Below are 21,708 nucleotides of genomic sequence, written 5' to 3'. Positions count from 1 at the left end.
GAGAAGACTTAGGGGAGACTTAATATATATGTACAAGTATATCAGAGGGCAATACAGAGATCTCTCCAATGAACTGTTTGTACCAAGGACTGTGACAGGAACAAGGGGGCATTCTCTTCGTTTAGAGGAAAGACAATTTCTGCACCAGCATAGAAGAGGGTTCTTCACGGTAAGTGCAGTGAGGCTCTGGAATTCTCTTCCTGAGGAAGTGGTGATGGCCAACTCACTGAATGAATTTAAGAAAGGAATGGATGCTTTTCTTGTGAGTAACAGTATAGAAGGTTACGAATAACAGAATATTATAGGTAGATGGCTGACCCAGGTTAGGGGACGGAATTTTTTTCCCTATGGAGAAAATTGGCTTCTACTCTGTGGGTTTTTTGCCTTCCCCAGGATCAACAATGCAGAACAGCTGCACTAAAAATAGGCTGAACTAGATGGACATATGTGGCGCCCCCAGGAGTATGGTCACCACACTGGCTTTGCCTTCCTCCAGGGAAGGGTAATGCCAGGCTTGGAGGCAATGATGGGTCTCTCTCACAGTCAATCCATACATGCAACACAGTTCCACTCCAGGCCAGCAGGGGGAACTTTGAACCAGGATGTATGGGAAGGGTGTCCTCTGAGGGCCGAGAGTTAGGAGGGGGAGATACTCTGCGGAGGGTGAAGTGAGCAGATGTGGAGAACGAAGCTGAGAGGTTGAGCTGCAAGAGGCGAGCTCCCTCAGCTTGAGAGCGCACAAACTGGAGTCTGGTCTCCACGGTGGCACGGACACAGACGGTCCTGCCACAGATACCAGAGGAGTAGGAGGCTGTAAATGCCCTGCCCCCACCAAAAGACTTGGGACACAACAGTAATTATATAGAGAGCCAGGACTCAGGAGAGGAGGCATTTCGGAGTAACTAAGGACTGGGGTGCTTCACAATTTAAAGCGCTAGGAAAGGAGACTGCACAGCCCATCTGTTAGAGAGAATCCTGAATTGCTTCCAGGCTAACCTGCTCCATACCATCTGTAATCAGGACCCTGGACTGCATATACTCAGTAAAGGTACAGAAACTACAATCGTGTCTTGTGTCTTGTCTGTTCCCTACGCTTTCGGCACTGCTTCATCCCCGTGCCAGCTACATCTACACTGCCCTGGGACTACAGTTTCACCTGTGGGGAGATTTACCATCTAAGTTGCACATACCATCAGTCCCAGCGGATCTGTATGCAGCGTTGGCCTAACACCATATTTGCCAAACACCACGGGTGGCGTCACAAACTATTCTACCATTAACTACATCCCCCCATTGCTTGGGCGCCCGAGGCCATGGACTGGGTCACCGCTGCTGTGACACATCCCCCTGACACCGGTCAAGTACCGAGTACACCACAGCCCTGGGAGGGCGACCCACATAAGATCTTCCTTCAGCCTTCAAAACTATGTTACTATTTTGCAGATCCGGGCAATTTCACCTTTAATTTTACACACACCCCTCTACTATCCACTTAATTTCAAAAAGCCCACATAATAGTGTATATATATTTTTATATATGCTGTATATTTATATATATATTTGTCGTTATCTTTTTCACATCACATCTTATCGTGCTTTTAGTCTCTCGTTGTCTTATTCAAACATCAGGTTACGTCCCAGATCTCATACATTTGCTCCACTTTAGATACAGTCATATGTAAAAGTTTGGGCACCCCTATTAATGTTAACCTTTTTTCTTTATAACAATTTTGGTTTTTGCAACAGGTATTTCAGTTTCATATATCTAATAACTGATGGACTCAGTTATATTTCTGGATTCAAATGAGGTTTATTGTGCTAACAGAAAATGTGCAATCTGCATTTAAACAAAATTTGACCGGTGCAAAAGTATGGGCACCCTTATCATTTTCTTGATTTGAACACTCCTAACTACTTTTTACTGACTTCCTGAAGCACTAAATTGGTTTTGTAACCTCATTGAGCTTTGAACTTCATAGCCAGGTGTATCAAATCATGACAAAAGGTATTTAAGGTGGCCACTTGCAAGAAGTTCTCCTATTTGATTCTCCTATGAAGAGTGGCATCATGGGCTCCTCAAAACAACTCTCAAATGATCTGAAAACAAAGATTATTCAACATAGCTTTTCAGGGGAAGGATACAAAAAGTTGTCTCAGAGATTTAACCTGTCAGTTTCCACTGTGAGGAACATAGTAAGGAAATGGAAGAACACAGGTACAGTTCTTGTTAAGCCCAGAAGTGGCAGGCCAAGAAAAATATCAGAAAGGCAGAGAAGAAGAATGCTGAGAACAGTCAAGGACAATCCACAGACCACCTCCAAAGACCTGCAGCATCATCTTGCTGTAGATGGTGTCACTGTGCATCGGTCAACAATACAGCGCACTTTGCACAAGGAGAAGCTGTATGGGAGAGTGATGCGAAAGAAGCCGTTTCTGCAAGCACGCCACAAACAGAGTCGCCTGAGGTATGCAAAAGCACATTTGGATAAGCCAGTTACATTTTGGAAGAAGGTCCTGTGGACTGATGAAACAAAGATTGAGTTGTTTGGTCATACAAAAAGGCGTTATGCATGCGCTGTATTGTTGACCGATGCACAGTGACACCATCTGCAGCAAGATGATGCTGCAGGTCTTTGGAGGTGGTCTGTGGATTGTCCTTGACTGTTCTCACCATTCTTCTTCTCTGCCTTTCGGATATTTTTCTTGGCCTGCCACTTCTGGGCTTAACAAGAACTGTACCTGTGTTCTTCCATTTCCTTACTATGATTCTCACAGTGGAAACTGACAGGTTAAATCTCTGAGACAACTTTTTGTATCCTTCCCCTGAAAAGCTATGTTGAATAATCTTTGTTTTCAGATCATTTGGGAGTTGTTTTGAGGAGCCCATGATGCCACTCTTCATAGGAGAATCAAATAGGAGAACTACTTGCAAGTGGCCACTTTAAATACCTTTTCTCATGATTTGATACACCTGGCTATGAAGTTCAAAGCTCAATGAGGTTACAAAACCAATTTAGTGCTTCAGGAAGTCAGTAAAAAGTAGTTAGGAGTGTTCAAATCAAGAAAATGATAAGGGTGCCCATACTTTTGCACCGGTCAAATTTTGTTTAAATGCAGATTGCACATTTTCTGTTAGTACAATAAACCTCATTTGGATCCAGAAATATAACTGAGTCCATCAGTTATTAGATATATGAAACTGAAATAGCTGTTGCAAAAACCAAAATTGTTATAATGAAAAAAGGTTAACATTAATAGGGGTGCCCAAACGTTTACATATGACTGTACATACACCCTTATTTTTCTTAGGCGTTCTAATACTCTGAACATTGTAATACATGGCTGTGCACATGCGCGGGCGGCCGACACATTGAGGATCCTCAGCCTGCGATCTATATGTGTCTGCTACATCTCTGGGCTTCTTTTCAGCAGCATTGAGACGTCACAGATCTCATGATCGGAGCTTGGATGCCTCACCTTCATTATGCACCAGATCTAGCTCGCGCATGCACTGTTGTAGCCAACAACCACTGACTTCATCGGCACCATAATTTTTCATTGGGCAAACTTAGTATTTAAATTCACACACCTCCTGCCCAAACACCCCCCCCGAAGAAGCAGGGCGAAACGTGCGCGTCGGGGCACGGTGGCAGAATCTCTCTCACACTCTCCAAGATAGCTGTAGGGTCGTGGGCTGGGCTGGGGGGTGGTCCCTCTATATTCCACGCAGAGACGTCACAGACAAAAGATGGAGGCAGGTTTCGGGTACAACAGGTCCAAGTTTATTCCTTACGGTCCGACTGACGGCCTCAGCAGTACACGTAATACCTTCACGGGCCTCTGTTTCCAGGCCTCGCTACCCACACCATACTTTTGCACCAGGGACGTAAACACACGTACCGTCCCTTTTTCACTGGGTGACGATCCTGTCAGCACAGTCACTGTGGCCGCCTTAGGCCCGTACACCATCAGCACTTTTACTGGTCAGTTTTCGTCTTCAATACGGTATGCTTTTCCCCGGGGCCTCGTCTGTACTGCGGTAATTCATGTCAGGACCACCCCTCTGACTTTCTCTCTCCTCAGTCCCCTGGTTTGGCTCTCCTCACAGCACACACACTGTCACAGACTCCTTGTCTCTTGAGCACCTCCCGGGGACTGGAACTTTCTAGAACCCTCCTGTCAAATTTATAACTTTCCTGGTTCCCTGTAACTCCACCCCCCATGACCAACGGTTTCTAAAGCCCTAAGCTGCTGTTAAGTCCTGAACTTACACTCCTCCCTGCCATCTAGTGGTCAACCCAAGGTACTGCACGTCACCTACACTTTCCTAGCTGTTTCCCCACTGTCATAACTGCTATCTGTCTAAAATGTGCAAACCCTCCTTTCTACTTGCTGACAAGTCCGTCCATCAGGTCACCTTCCCTACATAGCAGCCGCAATTTAAGGTATATTTGACATGGGGTTTCACTCTCTTATATATGATGGATATCTTTCCGGATAAGAGGAAGTCTCTGATACTTTCTCTATTCCAGTGTGCACTTGCAAACTCTGATAGTTTTTTGTCTCATGCGCAAGCACTTTTCACAGTGATGATTGATCACCACCTAGTGTCCGATTATAAATATTACATCAATGGATATACAAAAGAGAGTTTTTTTTCTCCTAAAGTGCCTTTTATGACTCTTGTTTCACTGTGGAGGCTCTATAGGCGCTATTTATTCATTTTGCTTTTTAACGTTGATAATGCCTTATTTTTGTTTCCAACAGTGACAAGAAATCTATGATAAAGCTATATATAACTGTGAAAACTTTGATAGTTTTTCTATTTAAGCTTGTGCAATTCAGAGTCTCTATTATTAAAATGCCACCTGATGATTAACTATTATTAACATAATATAATTGATATCCTTGCTGCTAATTTATATTTATAAAAGTTTTTTTAGACTCCCCTTTTTCCTAGCACCTGTTTTTGATTTTTATATAAATGTTATATTTTATTTATTTCATCAATTAAAAAATTATTAATTTTAATGTTACTTGTCACTTCTCATTTTTTGCTCATAGGTACCCATTCATGGTCTCTATGGCAAATCTTTTTGTATGTGAATCTAAGGCAATATAGAAGTGCTACTCATCCCCATGAATTAGTGTGGATTGTGGACATTTACTATTATTCATCAATATATCTTAGTCTATCTGTACAACATCCTAATCTTCTCCAGAGACTTGGAGTCTAATTGCCTTCATGTCCTTTTCATGCCAAGATAAAGATATGTCTGTTTGAGCAACAAGAATGGCCATTCCAACAAGAATGGCCATTCCTTGGCTCCATCATTTCTTCTGGTGGTCTTTATATAGGCGCAGAGAGTTTCCATCATGCTGGATTGGCCACTACATGTCGGTCTCAAGGCTTCTCAAAGATTCCTTGAATTTTCTAATTATTACCACCAGTTTAATAAAAACTACTCTCAAGTGGTTGCTCTGCTTACGATCCTAAAGGGGGCTCTACACATAGCGATATCGCTAGGAATATCGCTGTAAAGTCACTGATTTTGTGACGCAGCAGCGATATTGCTAGCGATATCGCTACATGTGATACTTACCTCCAACCGGCTCCCCCGCTGGCTATCGCTGATCGCACGAGAACGTCCTGGTCCATTTCTCGTCGGCCGCTTCCTGCTGGGCTTCCCGCTGGCGCCGACGAGCGACGCATGGACGCAGGCGGAGGACGTCATCATCGCTGCGTCTGACAGGTAAGTAATGACCGTTGCTGTGTCGCCGCTGAGATATGCCTGTATGGCAGTTCACTAGCGACCATTTAGCGATGCACGAGCGATCCTGACCGGGTCGTATCGTGGTCGGGATCGCTGGTGCATCGCTAAATGTAAAGGGGTCTTTACTCGGAAGGGCATTAATTTCCAGAACTGATCAAATCTGCTGTTCAAACCTTTCTAGAACTCAAGACTGGTTTCTATACTGTTCCTGTCCTGACCCATCCTGATGTGGACAGACCAGGGGTGCACCTATCATGAAGCAACTTCAGTCGGTTGCCTCAGGCGGCGCCACCTGCTGCTAAAAAGGGAGGCGGCATCTGCGGGGAGCCGTATTTTCAGATAGTGTCTTGTGCCTGCATTTGGCCGCTCTGCTCTCTCTGACATCCTGCTATCTCCTGCTGTGCCGCTGCCTGCTTCATACTGGGGGAATATGCACTTAACCCTGCTGTTATGTTCGGTCAAAAACGACCTATTTTGAACTTTAATATTTTTTAAAATATTCAAAATGTAGTTCTGAAACTTGTGGTTGATTGACTTTTCCTCATTTGAGGGGTTCTTACTATGGGTCCTTTTTTTTGTTTACTTTTTGCTCCACAATTTTTTATACACTTGTACTGTTCGGTCACAAATGACCGATAGCCTTTTATAGTGATCTCCAGCCATTTTATGAGTAAAATAAAGGAGTTGTAATCTCATTTTGGACTATATATTACATCTACTACTATTTACCAATTTATTTAGGTCCTTTTGGTCCATGCAGATTTACACATGCATACATTTTCTCATTACAATACTGCTGATGGATTACCTTCCAGTATAGTTATGTGTGATTTTTTACAATATGCTTGATGTGTCAGCATACAATGCATTTGTGCTATGGAAGGAAATAGACCCAAATTGGAACAAAAATAAACCATATAAGAGAAGACTTTTTATAGAGGAGTTGGGAAAATCACTGGTTAGCCCATATATTGCAGAACGAAAGGTAACACCCAGAGTTGATGGAGCGGCAGCCATTGTCCACAGGATCCAACAGCAAGATAAAGAAAGTGAACTAACAGCTTCCACCAGCACTGCTTCAATACCCACGGACGCCACCAGCCTAAAACGGAAATGATGCGACTTCTGTCCAACATCAAGCAATCACAAATCAAATGTGATATGTTACAGATGTGAAAAATATTTATGCAAAAGACATGTCAACTATACCTGTGACAATTGCAAAGAGTAAATTTTGCACCGTGTGACTTATTTATCATTTTACATAAAAAAAACTGAAGTGTTAAACGACATTTAGTTTATTGTTATTGGTTATAGTTTAAAGTTGAATGAATAATTATTTTTGTATGTGCAAATATGCAATATGCATAAATATTCCAATAAAGCCATGTTAAATGTTTTGACACAAAAAAATAAAAAGGAAGTTTTTCTTTCCATTTTTCATTTGTTTATAAACAACCAGGTTCACATATATAAAACTGCAAAAATTATTCAATTAAAACACTTAAATTAGCTAAAAATCAAGACTTTATTAGGGTTAAATGATTACGGGTGTGCGGCGGCTTTTACCCTCAGGGTTCAGCAACTCAGAGAGGGGAGGTGTCCTGCAGGAGATGAATGCACTCACATCACTGACACAAGAGCTGATTGGCCAGTGCTCCTGTTCTGCATGGCGGAACAAGTGAGAGACAGGAAATAAGATCAGAGGAGCCACCTGTGCTGGAAAATAAAAGTCAATAGGGAACATGTTGCTCAATAGTAAGTCCTCTGACCTGTCCAATCCATGTAAGCAGGAAACACAGGCTGGGTGCATAAATAAATTGTTACATCCCGGCCGGCATCACTGCATGGCCTCCCATCCCCCACACATCAACTTACTCACTGCTCCAGGCCATGATGTGACTTCTGTCTGCTGCCAGCTCCATGCTGTGTGCCTCTTGCTTCCTGCTTGCTCTCTGCATGCTTCCTGGCTGTGTGCATAGGGGGGCGGCACCAGAACTCTCTGGTTCTTATGGAATCAGGGTGCACCTGTCTAATATGTCCCTGGCCAATTACCAAGTGGCCTCTAGTATGTAGGGCTGCTCCACCTGGTGGTAGCTGCCTGTGCAATGTCTTAACTCAGTTAGTGTCTTGCTGCTGAGTTGCCAGGTCCTGTCCTGTGTCGCCTTCTCTGGAGGCTTGATTCCTAGTCCTGTGTCTGTGCCTGTCTTGCCGCCCTCCAGGAGGCAGAATATCCTGGTCTCTGTGTCCTTGTTTCTTGTCTTGTCTTGTACCTCTCCGTCTGCCCTCCAGGAGGCAGAATATCCTGGTCTCTGTCTCCTTGTTCCTTGCCTTGTCTTGTACCTGTCTGTCTGCCCACCCTTGCAGCTCTGCCTGTGCTCCACACCCTTGCGGCTCTGTCTGTGCTCCGCACCCTTGCGGTTCTGCTTTGTTCTATTTCTGCTGCTGCGGAACCTCTTGCTACTAAATGCAGCTCCTCTCCATAGCCTTGCAGTTCTCCAGTGTGAACAGGTCCAAACCTGTTCCTTCATACTCCACTCCTTCCTGCCAGTACCCGTACCTGCACCTCCTGTGTGAACAGGTCTCTACCTATTTCATGTACCACTTGTCATGATCCAGGACGGGGTTTCGCTTTGGCCCATCCTAGTCTGATTGGGGGTTAATTATTCCGCCTCTCCCTGGCAGAGGGCGGCTATTTAATGCTCACTGGACCTAGGCTCGGTGTCAGTTATACTCCTGCCCTCGGCTGAGTTAGTTGACCTTGTGCGTACGTGTGCCTTGTGTCTGATATCTTGCTTGCTTGTTCGGTTTTGATTCGGTTCTGTCCCTGTTACGAGTTCTGCCTGTCCCTCTTGTGCTGCGCTACCTCTCGTGTATGACTCTCTGCTTGTGACCCGACTTCTCTCTGCTCGTTCCCTTGGTACCGCGTCGCCCTCTTGTGTATGACCTTTGGCTTTGTCTGACCTCCTGTCTGTTTACCCCTTCTGTACCTCGCTGTCTGTACTGTGAACGACCTCCATTTTGCCTGACTCTGAGTTTGCTGTCTTCTGTGAAAGCAGGATGCTAAGCCCCGCCCCCTTGCAGTCACATGACCGTAGCTCCCGTGTCGGCTTGCAAAACTGGATCACTAAGGTCCTGTGCACCTATACTTTCTGGCTATTCTGGTCCCCAGGGGTCCCTACAGTGCGGGTGAGTCCCTGATCAGCAGAGGCTGTATGCCGGCGCTGTCAGGATCCTGAAATTATAACTGACCGATACCATTTTTTTTTTCTCTGCTTCCATTCACCTGTGTGTGATGGATCCTATGCACGCTCTTTCTGAGCAGGTTAAACACCTAACCCAGATGTCTCAGAAACTCCTTGGAGAACAACGAGTCCTGGCTCAGTCTCAGCAGCTGATCGCTGACACTGTGCAGGGGGCTTTTTCATCGGGGGCTCAGGATATTACATTAGTTTCCCCTGAGTCTCCAGTGAAGTTACCAGATACCTTTTCTGGAAATAAAAAAGAGTTGAGTTTTCAAGGGGGGCTGTAAGCTTTTTTTTCGTTAAGACCACACTATTCTGGGGATGAAAGTCAAAGAGTGGGGGTCATTATGTCTCTGTTAAGGGGAGCCCCCCAAACTTGGGCTTTCTCCCTTCCGACCACGGCCCCTGAGCGTATGACGGTAGATGCATTTTTTAAGGCCCTGGGGCATATTTATGATGAGCCTCATCGCATGCGTATGGCTGAGGACATGGTGATGAATGTGTGCCAGGGAAAGCACTCAGCCAAGTGGTTTTGTACAGAATTCAGAAGCTGGGCAGCGGAGGTCTGTTGGAATGATGCCGCCCTTCGGGGTTTGTTCCGTAGAGGCCTGTCTGAACATCTGAAAGATGCCTTGGCTCTCCACCCTCCGTCTGATTCCCTGGAGGAGGCTATCACACAGGCCGTCCGAATGGATCGCCAGCTACGGGCGAGGGGAGTGATGCAAAGGGAAAGACCGTTATTCTCCCAAGCAAGGGGACCCAGTCCAATTTTGGAGATCGCGGAGATGGGAACCATGGACCTCAAGGAAAATGAAAGGAGACCACGGCACGTGGGAAAAGACTGTTTTCACTGTGGCGATTCTGGACATTGGAGAAAGGATTGCCCCTCCCGTCCACTAACCAAGCGACTGAGCCTGGGTGATTGTCGTGGAGGTCACCCAGGCTCTCAGGTACCCTTTTCTGCCTTCTCTAAAATGTTGTTGCAGGTGGAACTTTGTTGTGGGAGTGTCTCCACATCCACTTCTGCCTTCGTGGATTGCGGATCAACATTTAACTTTATTGACTCTGATTTGGTATCCAGGTGTAAGTTAGGGACAGTTAGGTTGGAGACTCCTATTCACCTTGTCGCCATTGACAAAACACCACTGGTAAAAAATGACATTATGTTTCGCACTGAAGCGTTTCTCCTTAATGTGAGTTCCTTGCACCAGGAATGTATTTCATGTTTTGTGATGGACAACCTGCCAGTAGGACTGGTGTTGGGGTTCCCCTGGTTACAATTGCATAATCCTGTAATTAATTGGGAATGTCGGGACATTGTTAAATGGGGTCCTTATTGTTCTGAGAAATGTCTTGATACTGTGTCTGTGTCGTCCGTGGGTCTGGAAGGTATTCCGGAGTGCCTGATAGACTATACGGACATTTTCTCTGAAAAAGAGGCTGAGGTTTTACCACCACACCACCCATTTGATTGTGCCATTGACCTGGTTCCAGGTGCTAAATTGCCCAAGGCCCGCTTGTATGACCTTTCGGGTCCAGAACGGGCTGCGATGAAGGAGTATATTTCCGAGAGCCTCCGTAAGGGACACATTCGTCCTTATGTTTCTCCTGTGGCGGCGGGGTTCTTTTTTGTAAAGAAAAAAGACGGTGGTTTACGCCCATGCCTCGATTTTCGTGAGTTAAATAAGATAACTGTGAGGAATACGTATCCCCTTCCACTTATTCCTGATTTATACAACCAATTGTCCGGAGCTAAGTGGTTTTCAAAATTAGATCTACGTGGAACGTATAACCTTATCCGAGTCCGAGACGGAGATGAATGGAAAACCGCTTTTCTCACTACTGAAGGGTTGTTTGAAAATCTGGTCATGCCTTTCGGCTTGACAAATGCTCCAGTGGTCTTCCAAAACTTCATAAATCACGTGTTCTCTGATTTTATTGGACGTTTTTTGGTGGTATATTTGGATGACATATTGATCTATTCTCCTGATAAACAGACTCACATTGGTCATGTTCGGGCAGTTCTCCAAAGGCTCCGGGAGAACTGTCTCTTTGCTAAACTGGAAAAATGTTTGTTCCCATCCCATGCATGAGACCGTGACAAAGATGTGCAGTACTGTCAGTGACCGGCTACTTCATCCTAAATGTGAGAGGGAGCGCTATCGAAAGTCCTTCCTTCCTGCTGCAGTTAGGCTGTATAACCAGCACTGTCCAAAACGGAGAACGACCCAAACAGTGAACTGATAGATCCAAAGTTGTGATAGTCCGGTTATATCTTTTTTTTTTTTTTTCGTATATGTACCTACCTACTGTCAATGTAATGCCTTTATGCATCTGTATCTGTACTTGTTCCTGCCTTGCTACTGTAATGCTCTGAATTTCCCCATGGTGGGACGATTAAAGGATTATCTTATCTTATCTTATCTATTTTTTGTTCAGGAACTGTCATTTCTGGGGTTCATCGTGTCTGCTGAAGGGTATCGCATGGATCCTAATAAGGTGCAGGCCATTGTCGAGTGGGTTCAACCTTGTGAATTGAAGGCTCTGCAGCGTTTCCTAGGATTTGCCAATTACTATCGCAAATTCATAAAGGGGTTCTCACAGGTGGTTAAACCCCTCACAGACATGACTCAAAAGGGGGCCGATATCAAGAATTGGTCAATCGCAGCGGTAGCGGCATTTCAGTTTTTGAAAACATGTTTCATGTCGGCCCCGGGTTCTTGTTCATCCGGACCCGTCTGAACCATTTATTGTGGAGGTAGATGCCTCAGAGGTGGGGGTGGGGGCGGTATTGTCCCAAGGACCCGCCACATTGACCAATTTAAGACCTTGCGCCTTTTTCTCAAAGAAATTCTCTCCTGCGGAGAGAAACTATGATGTGGGAAATCGAGAACTTCTGGCCGTTAAGTTGGCCTTTGAAGAATGGAGGCATTTTTTGGAGGGGGCTGTCCATCCGATAACCGTAATTACGGACCACAAAAACCTAGCTTATATTGAGTCAGCTAAGAGGTTGACTCCTAGACAGGCTAGATGGTCACTTTTTTTTTCCCAATTCAACTTCTCGATCACTTTTCGGCCAGGATCTAAAAATGTTAGAGCAGATGCCTTGTCCTCCCCGAAACTTCCATCCTCCATTCTTCAGCCTGGGGTGGTGGTGGCAGGTATTTCGAATATGTTGGAACGAGAGATTCTGGAAGCCCAGTCTCTTGCACCGCCGGCTAAGCCAGTGGACAAACTTTTTGTGCCAGCTCAGCTTCGCCTTAAGGTCCTCCGGGAGTTCCATGACTCAGTTCTGGGTGGACATCTAGGGATCTCGGCTACTCAGAAGGCCATTGCTAGAGTATTCAGGTGGTCTGCTTTAGCCTCTGATGTTGGGGAATATGTGTCTGCGTGTGATGTTTGTGCCCTTGCAAAAACCCCCCATAACCGGCCGGGGAATTGGTACCACTGCCAATTCCTGCGAGACCATGGACGCATTTGTCCATGGATTTCATCACCAACCTACCCCCCTCCAAGGGTAATACCGTCGTCTGGGTTGTGGTGGACAGGTTTAGTAAACAGGCACATTTTGTACCTTTGGCAGCTCTACCTAATGTGGAAACATTGTCCAGATTGTTTGTTGAGCATGTGGTGCGGTTGCATGGGGTACCCTTGAATGTGGTGTCTGATAGAGGAGTGCAATTTGTTTCCAGATTTTGGAGGGCTTTTTGTAAAATTTTGGGTATTGGTCTGTCCTTTTCATCCGCTTATCATCCAGAGACTAGTGGGCAGACTGAGCGGACCAATCAGTCTCTGGAGCAAATTCTGCGTTGCTTGACTCAAGACCGACAAGATGATTGGTGTTCTGTGTTACCGGTGGCTGAGTTTGCATTTAACAACCGTGTTAACCAGTCTACGGGTACATCTCCTTTTTTTTGCAATTATGGGTTTCATCCTCATTTTGGAGAATTTTCCCGTTTGAATTCTGGGTGTCCTGGGGCGGATGAGACGATCCAGCGGCTGGGGGAGGTATGGCGAGAGGTCCAGAGTAATATTATGAAGGCCCAGGACAAGTTTAAATTTTTTGCAGACAAAAACGATCCACGGGACCGGTGTTTCAGATTGGGGATAAGGTATGGTTGTCCACCAAGAATATAAGACTCAAGGTCCCCTCTGCGAAGCTTGGACCCAAGTTTATCGGTCCTTATGAAATTACCGAGGCAGTTAACCCGGTGGCTTTTTGGTTGCGTCTCCCGCCATCTCTGCGGATCCCAAATGTTTTTCATAAGGCCCTTTTGAAACCTGTGAGGTCCGCTGGGGAGGGATCATCAGCTTCCTCAACACCGGTTTTGGTAGACGGGCAGTTGGAGTATGAGGTGGAACAAATTGTCGACTCCAGGTTGGTCCGTCGTGCCCTTCAATATCTGGTACATTGGAAAGGCTACGGTCCTGAAGAACGCTCGTGGGTTCCGGCTCGATCGGTTCATGCAGATCGGTTGGTCCGGGCCTTTCACGCCAAGTACCCTGAGAGGCCTTGGGGTCCAGTGCCCCCCATTGAGAGGAGGGTACTGTCATGATCCAGGACGGGGTTTCGCTTTGGCCCATCCTGGTCTGATTGGGGGTTAATTATTCCGCCTCTCCCTGGCAGAGAGCGGCTATTTAATGCTCACTGGACCTAGGTCCGGTGTCAGTTATACTCCTGCCCTCAGCTGAGTTAGTTGACCTTGTGCGTACGTGTGCCTTGTGCCTAATATCTTGCTTGCTTGTTCGGTTTTGATTTGGTTCTGTCCCTGTTATGAGTTCTGCCTGTCCCTCTTGTGCTGCGCTACCTCTCGTGTATGACTCTCTGCTTGTGACCCGACTTCTCTCTGCTCGTTCCCTTGGTACCGCGTCGCACTCTTGTGTATGACCTTTGGCTTTGTCTGACCTCCCGTCTGTTTACCCCTTCTGTACCTCGCTGTCCGTACTGTGAACGACCTCCGTTTTGCCTGACTCTGAGTTTGCTGTCTTCTGTGAAAGCAGGATGCTAAGCCCCGCCCCCTTGCAGTCACATGACCGTAGGTCCCGTGCCAGCTTGCTAAACTGCATCACTAAGGTCCTGTGCACCTATACTTTCTGGCTATTCTGGTCCCCAGGGGTCCCTACAGTGCGGGTGAGTCCCTGCTCAGCAGAGGCTGTACGCCGGCGCTGTCAGCATCCTGATACCACTCCTTCCTGCTAGTGTCTCTGTGTCTCAGCCGTGACGGCTTGCCAGTGTCTCAGCCGTGCCCGACTGCCAGTGTCTCAGGCATGCCCGTCTGCCAGTGTCTCAGCCGTGCCCGCCTGTTTGTGTCTCAGCCATGCCCGCCTGCCAGAGTATCAGTTGTGCCTGCCGTGCTCACTTGCCTGTCTGTCACCCCTGTCCTAGCATCCCGTTCCCCAGTGGGATCAGCAGCCACAGCCAGACACCACCCTGGAGTGGGACCTGGCAGCTACCTGCCGCACAAGTCTGACCTCACCATCAGAGGCTCCATCTAAGATGGAGGGAGCTGTCCTAGTCACGCCTCTTCCAGGGTAGTCTGGTTTGTGGCACAGTGGGACGACAACCTCCTCATTCACGCCAACCTGCCAAGGTGCGAGCGTGACAGTTTGCACACACCATGGTCCCCGCTGAGTCCCATGTCCTTGCACTCTCAGAGCATGATGAACTTTTTCTTGCCCGTATGAGCAACCTGAAGAATTTGTTCCACCAAGGGTGGTTCAGATCATTGATTCACCAGATCCAATCATTGTCTCCAATGCCATCTTCAATCAACTCATGGCTTATGAAAAGCTCGACCCTGCAGATCCACCGTTTTCTGGGAATCCTAAGGAGTGGCAAGGGTTCCTGGAGCAGTGCCTGCAGTACATCGAGTGGAATGCAGCCTGTTTCCCCTCTGATTGGGTCAAGGTGGGATATATAATGTCCTACCTAGCAGGAGATGCTTTGATGTGGATCTGTCCCCTCTGGGAAGCAGGGGATCCTATCCTCACAGACCTAGAGGCCTTCCTGGTGGCCTTCCGTAAAGTCTTTGATGTGCCTTGCCCAGCTGCTCTTGCAAAGTCTTCAATTTCTAGATCCGAGAGGTGCTCCAGACAGGCAAAACCAGTGAGGAAACTGCCACGTCAGACCATGACCGTCCGAAACCCTCCTGTTCCTCTACCTGTTAAGGCAGCTCCCCGAGTAGAACCCAAGAAGGCTGATAAGAGTGGGCTGGCAAAGCAGCAGCCCAAAACCAGCCATAAGAAGGGCACACAGTGTCGCTGTGGTTTTGTGGTACACCCGGACGGTCTCTGTCCAAAGGATCTAAAAGCTCCAGAACCTTGGGCCAGTAGGAGAGGCTGCCCTTGGTGAAAGCACCTCCACTCCACTAAAGTCTGTGACTGTTCCGGTGCCTTGTGGGAGCTTTGGCCCTACAGATGTATTAAAGCTGCAAGCCAGATGGAGTCTGTGTGTGGTTCCTGTTCCACAGCTCCTGAATCCAGTGAGGGCGTTTGTTGATGGCCGAGCCCTACTTATAAACAGTCCAGTGTTGAAGGGACAACTACAGCTCCAAATCGGAGCGTTATATATGGAGAAGTTTGTTTTCCACTTACTTACCAGTTTGCCCATCGGTCGTTCTGAGCCGGGTACTCTACTGCCCGTTCCAGTCTGAAGACCCAGCGTGGTGCTGCATTTGGAACTACCTAGTCACCAGAGCGGTCTAGTTCCAATACTGAACGGTCAGTGTACAGTGTTGTCACCTTCTCCACCTGATCTGCAGGCTATTGAGTCATGGTGTGCTGACGTCACTGAAGAAAGGGAAGCAGTGGCGCCCTCTCCACACACCTCCTGTGACAAAGTACTTGTTCTCACCCATAAAGCTCTCCACAGTGCGGCACCCCCTACATCTCCTCCCTCCTTTCTGTCTATCGGCCTAACCGACCGCTACGCTCTGCATACGACACTGTCTAACCTCTGCACTAATCCGCACCTCCCACTCCCGACTCCAAGACTTCTACCATGCTGCGCCAGTCCTCTGGAATGCTCTACCCCAAGAAATTAGGACCAGCCACAACTTGCACAGTTTTAGGCGCTCCCTCAAAATGCATCTGTTCAGAGCTGCCTATCACGTTCACTAATCAAAGTCATTTTATGTGTAAGTGTGCAGGAGTAGCCCATTCACTACCTCCATTTATCCCCCACTCACTCAAGATGGCTGGACCATCATTGTATACACTGTACATCCTTGTAAATACACACATGTACTTTGTATCCCCCCCACCACATTGTAGATTGTAAGCTCTCACGAGCAGGGTCATCTTATTTTGCTTTAATTATTGTATTGTTAACGTTGTTACTTATGACTTGTGTTTTGAAACTGTTAAACTGTAAAGCGCTGCGGAATATGTTGTTGCTATATAAATAAAGATTACTATTATTATTATTATTAATACTGGTGACCAGTTCCCAGGAACATCCCAGTTACTTGAAAGTTTTCCTCTGGACTATGGGCAGAGGATGGATCCTGTGAGGATGCCTTCAGATTCCATGTGGCAGGTGGATGAAGAAGTTGGAATTGAAGCCTTTGTATCTGTTTTCTACTTACCCGGAGGAAGAGGTCCAGTCTTCATTGGATAGCAGGCAGAAGTTGGATCCTATGTGGGTACCCTCGGCTTCCATGTGGCCGGTTGGTGAAGATACCAAGGCGATGGTGCTTCCTTCTGATCCAAAGGAGGAGCCCCAGTTTTCTCGGAATAATGGACTGAAGTTGAACCCAGTGAGGGTGGCTTCAGTTTGCAGGTGGCCGGTTGATATGAAAGTCAAGACAGAAGCTTCCAAGTCCCTGCTTTCCACCAACCTGGAAGAAGAGGTCCAGGTTCTGGTACTCTCAGTGTTGGGAGCCTTTGCTGGGCATAAAGAGACTTGGCAATCTGGGATCTCTGATGTCACACTGTGTGTGCTCCTATCCTTCTTCTACAAGTCATTATGGCGGGCTTGAAGAAGACGGGGCATAAAGGGGGGTACTGTTACAACCCTTCTGGCATCACTGCATGACCTCCCATCCCCCACACACCAACTTATTCACTGCTCCAGGCCATGCTGTGACTTCTGTCTGCTGCTGGCTTCATGCTGTGTGCCTCTTGCTTCCTGCCTGCTCTCTGCATGCTTCCTGGCTGTGTGCATAGGGGCAGTGCCAGAACTCTCTGGTTCTTATGTAATCAGGGTGCATCTGTCTAATGTGTCCCTGGACAATTATCAAGAGTCCTCTAGTATTTAGGGCTGCTCCACCTGGTGGTAACTGCCTGTGCAATGTCTTAACTCACTTAGTGTCTTGCTGCTGAGTTGCCAGGTCCTGTCCTGTGTGTCGCCTTCTCTGGAGGCTTGATTCCTAGTCCTGTGTCTGTGCCTGTCTTGCCCCTCTTCAGGAGGCAAAATATCCTGGTCTCTGTGTCCTTGTTCCTTGCCTTGTACCTCTCCATCTGACCTCCAGGAGGCAGAATATCCTGGTCTCTGTGTCCTTGTTCCTTTCCTTGTCTTGTACCTGTCTGTCTGCCCTCCAGGAGGCAGAATATCCTGGTCTCTGTGTCCTTGTTCCTAGCCTTGCCTTGTTCCTGTCCGTCCGCCCTCCAGGAGGCAGTATACCCTGGTCTCTGTGCTATTGTTCCTTGCCTTGTCTCGTACCTTTCCAGTCTGCCCTCCAGGAGGCAGTATATCTGGCTCTCAGTGTCTTTGTTCCAGTACCTTGTCTTATACCATTACCTTGTCTGAACTCTGTCCTACCTCTGTCTCTCAGTCTCCTTGTCTGTGGCTCCTTTCCCTGCTGTGCCTATCCTTGTGTTCTCTCCGTCTGCCTATGCTCCGCACCCTTGTGGCTCTGCCTGTGCTCCGCACCCTTTCGGCTCTGCCTGTGATCCGTACCCTTGTAGTTCTACTTTGTTCTACTTGTGCTGCTGCAGAACCTTTTGCAGCTAACTGCAGCTCCTCTCTGTAGTCTTGCAGTTCTCCTCTAGTGTGAACAGGTCCAACCCTGTTTCTTCATACTCCACTCCTTCCTGCCAGTATCCATAACTGCACCTCCTGTGTGAACAGGTCTCTACCTATTTCATACACCACTCATTTCTGCCAGTGTCCCTGTGTCTCAGCCGTGCCCGCCTGCCAGTGTCTCAGCCGTGCCCACCTGTCTGTGTCTCCGCCATGCCCACCTGCCAGAGTACCAGCCGTGCTCACCTGCCTGTCTGTCAGTCGCACCTGTCCAAGCGTTCTGTTCCCCAGTGGGATCAGCAGCCACAGCCAGACACCACCCTGGAGTGGCACCTGGCAGCTACCTGCCGCACAAGCCTGACCTCACCATCAGAGGCTCCAGCAAAGACCGAGGTAGCTGTCCTAGTCACACCCCTTCCAGGGTAGTCTGGTTTGTGGCTCAGTGGGTCCACAACCCATAAATACAAAGAAAATAAAAGTTATGCTGGATCCTTGAATTAAAAAAATCCTTGTTTTTATTAGAAAATCATTTCAAAGATCACATCAGGGTATTCAGTAACTGGTTGACGAGTTTTGGCAGAAGCCTTAGTCGTCGCAAATTACGGAATCTGGTGCAATCGCTTAAAAACACAATACCACTCCCATTTAGTGAGATCATACATGTAATTATTTATAAGGAACCTATGTGAGAAGCCATGCAATTGAGAGGAAACAGCCTTAAGCCACAATAGCATAACAAATGAAACAGAATAAATATAAAAATGTACACATCGGAGTTACATGAATGAAGAGTACAATTGTTTTTTTTTTGTTTTTTTTAAAAAGACACAATACAATGAGGGAGTTCATCAAGGCATTATTTATATATTGGTGATTTAAGTTTATCAAAAAGGGGGTTATGGAATATTAACCTATTAATCAAGATTTTAAAGCACTTCTTTCCCTATTTTCTCAATATAAAAACATAAGGTCATTGCGAAAATTCAATCCAAAAGGAATTCTGGAATTAAGTTTCATAATCCATAATGCTTCATGTTTTAATAATATTTTTCTCCAATTGTCTCCCCTTTTTGGTCTGTCTATTCTTACTATACCAAAAAATGCAACATTTTCCAGACTCCCAGTATGTTTTTCACAAAAATGTTTGGCAGCTCGTGATATACCGTATTAGAAACTTTTCCCTTTTTTATATCTACAATGTGTTCAGCAATCCTCACTTTCAGACGACGTATAGTGCACCCCACATAATAACATATATACTCTCACAATTAATAAAACATCAGAATTGTGTCCATTTCCAAATTTTTGTGTTTTAAACACATATTGACATACCGAACACTGGTTTAATCCACATTTGAAAAATCCTGTTACCAACAGCCAGGTTTTTTTTCAAGCATTTTCATCAAATAAACTTTGGGGATAAAAAAAAAATCACCCCCTATATGTTTAATTTCATTGAACTATTTAATGATAGCTGTAACAAAACTAATTTTTTGCTGACCATTATCTATCCCAATAGGAGATTTATTATTTTTATTTGCATTGAGTTTAAAGATGCAACCAGCTTTGCCAATTTTTTTAAGTTTTGTAGTTCCCTTGTTCAACAATAGATCAGACCTAGCAACTCCATCTATTCTGGACTTTGCATTTTTTTTTAACAGTGAATCTTGATAACCCCTCTGTTTTCATCTATACTGTATTGAATCACACTGCTCATCAAACAGCTCATTGTTAGTACAGATACATTTTGCTCTCACCATTTCATCATCTGGAATTGCCATAATCGTATGTTTAAGATGCCAGTAGCGATGGGCGAGTAGCATCGTTGCTTGGGTCTCCCCGAGCATGCTCAGGTGTCCTCCCAGTATTTTGGCGTGCTCAGACATTTATTTTTCGTCGTCTTATCTGCACGATTTGCGGCTGCTTGACAGGCTGAATACATGTGGGGATTCCCTAACAAACAGGCATTCCTCACATGTATTCAGCCTGTCTTGAAGCCACAAATCATACAGCTGAGATGACAAAATCCAAATTTCCGAGCACGCCAAAATACTCGGAGGACACCCAAGCATGCTCGGGGAGACCCAAGCAATGAGCATACTCGCTCATCACTAGATGGCAGCTATTTGCCCTGAGTATGGTATTACCGGCATTAGGCTTGCGGTAAATAGTTGTATTAACCCTTCCTATACCCTTTCATGAAGGCCATTTAGTCGAAACGTGCGTTGGGGAGGATACACCTTGGTGGACTTACATCATAGACCAGTCTGAAGGTAATATTATGATATGTGATTGTGTTTGGTTTACTACGGATTTAGTACATACCATTAGTGGTGGCAGGCTCCTCCACCTATAGTAGTGCTATCCGGTTCTGATTTTGATTCTGTGACTGGCTATTTCCTAACTATGGGATTATGTGGAATATTTACATTTTGTATGGTATATTTGTAAAATTATACACATTCCCGTGTCCATGTACCCTTGTGTGCCCTATTGTCTTTGCCCATGTACCTATTATGGTCATCATTGACTCCTACTTCACCTTCTTTCGATAATCCTGATATACTTGAATAAAATTATTGCTAATTTGTAAATTTATGGTTTTGGACTCTTTGTTCGCCGTTTTTCTTGTATATATATATATCTTACGCCAAAATACTCGGAGGACACCCAAGCATGCTCGGGGAGACCCAAGCAATGAGCATACTCGCTCATCACTAGATGGCAGCTATTTGCCCAGAGTATGGTATTACCGGCATTAGGCTTGCGGTAAATAGTTGTATTAACCCTTCCTGTACGAGAATCTGCTATTAATAAAATGTCCAAGAAATGTCCAAGAAATGTCAAGAAATTGATTGTCCAAATTCAGAGAAGGTAAATTTAAGATTTAGGTTGTTGTTGTTAATTTAACCAACAAATTTGTGTGCAGCTGCTTCCCCACCTGACCAGAATGTCATCCAGAAAATGGCCGTACCATCTCAAAAACTGATTAAAGGGGTTGTTGATGTTCTAAATATATTTTCTCTCCCACTGAGCTACAAAAAGAATTGCCAGAGAAGGAGAGAATTTCGAGCCCATTGGGGCTCCCACTAGCTGTTTACACTCCCTGACAGAAGTTATGTCGCTTATCCATGTTATGTAAATAAAAGCTTATAACCTGACATTAAATTCATCCATTGGTTGTATAAATTACTCTTTTGAAAGCTGAAACCCTCCAAAATGTGGTTTCGGTTAAGAAAATAAATTGGCATCAAAGCAGAAATATTGATCATTTAATGGACACAGAAAGGTCAGATTTTGGCAAGACAAAAGTTTTGTCGCCTGGTCATATAATGCACCCAATCCTAGTTTACATCCTCACCTGTGCTCAGTAAATGATCGGTTAATTAGTGGGAAAAAAAGAAAAAAAAAAGAAACCCAGCACCCCAGTTCTTCACTTGAGCTGCAACTTGAGCTCTGACAACATGCCAAAAATCCACCCTGCAACCAAAGCCTGGATTATCAAGAGGCTGAAGACCAGATCCATTGCAGAGGTGGTTGGCACCTTTAATGTGTCTCAGCATCAAGTACAAAGAATTAAAAAAAATATTTGAAGAAACTGAAGATGTGTTTGACAAGCTCAGGTCCGGCAGACCCCGCAAGACAACTGCTCAGGAGGAACATTTGTTGGTTAGAAAATCCAAAGCAAGCCCCTCTTCCACTGCAGCAGAGCTCCAACAGGCCTGGT

At 45.9% G+C, this 21,708-nt stretch overlaps 1 long non-coding RNA gene across 1 annotated transcript; it reads right to left on the bottom strand.

The window, feature by feature from the left end:
* Window positions 1–7,198: 7,198 nt before the first annotated feature.
* On the bottom strand, window positions 7,199–8,806 carry LOC141055833 (uncharacterized). The gene is made up of 2 exons (XR_012221541.1): window positions 7,653–8,806; window positions 7,199–7,493 (listed from the first exon to the last, which is right to left on the bottom strand). It is a non-coding gene; the product is annotated as an uncharacterized lncRNA (long non-coding RNA).
* Between the last annotated feature and the right edge of the window lie 12,902 nt (window positions 8,807–21,708).

Source organism: Dendrobates tinctorius, unplaced genomic scaffold (genome assembly GCF_039654945.1).
Source record: "Dendrobates tinctorius isolate UK_male_01 unplaced genomic scaffold, ASM3965494v1 ptg000192l, whole genome shotgun sequence".
Classification (NCBI taxonomy): Eukaryota; Metazoa; Chordata; class Amphibia; order Anura; family Dendrobatidae; genus Dendrobates; species Dendrobates tinctorius.
The sequence above is the reverse complement of the archived record's forward strand: the minus strand, read 5'-3'. Positions and strand labels throughout refer to the sequence as shown.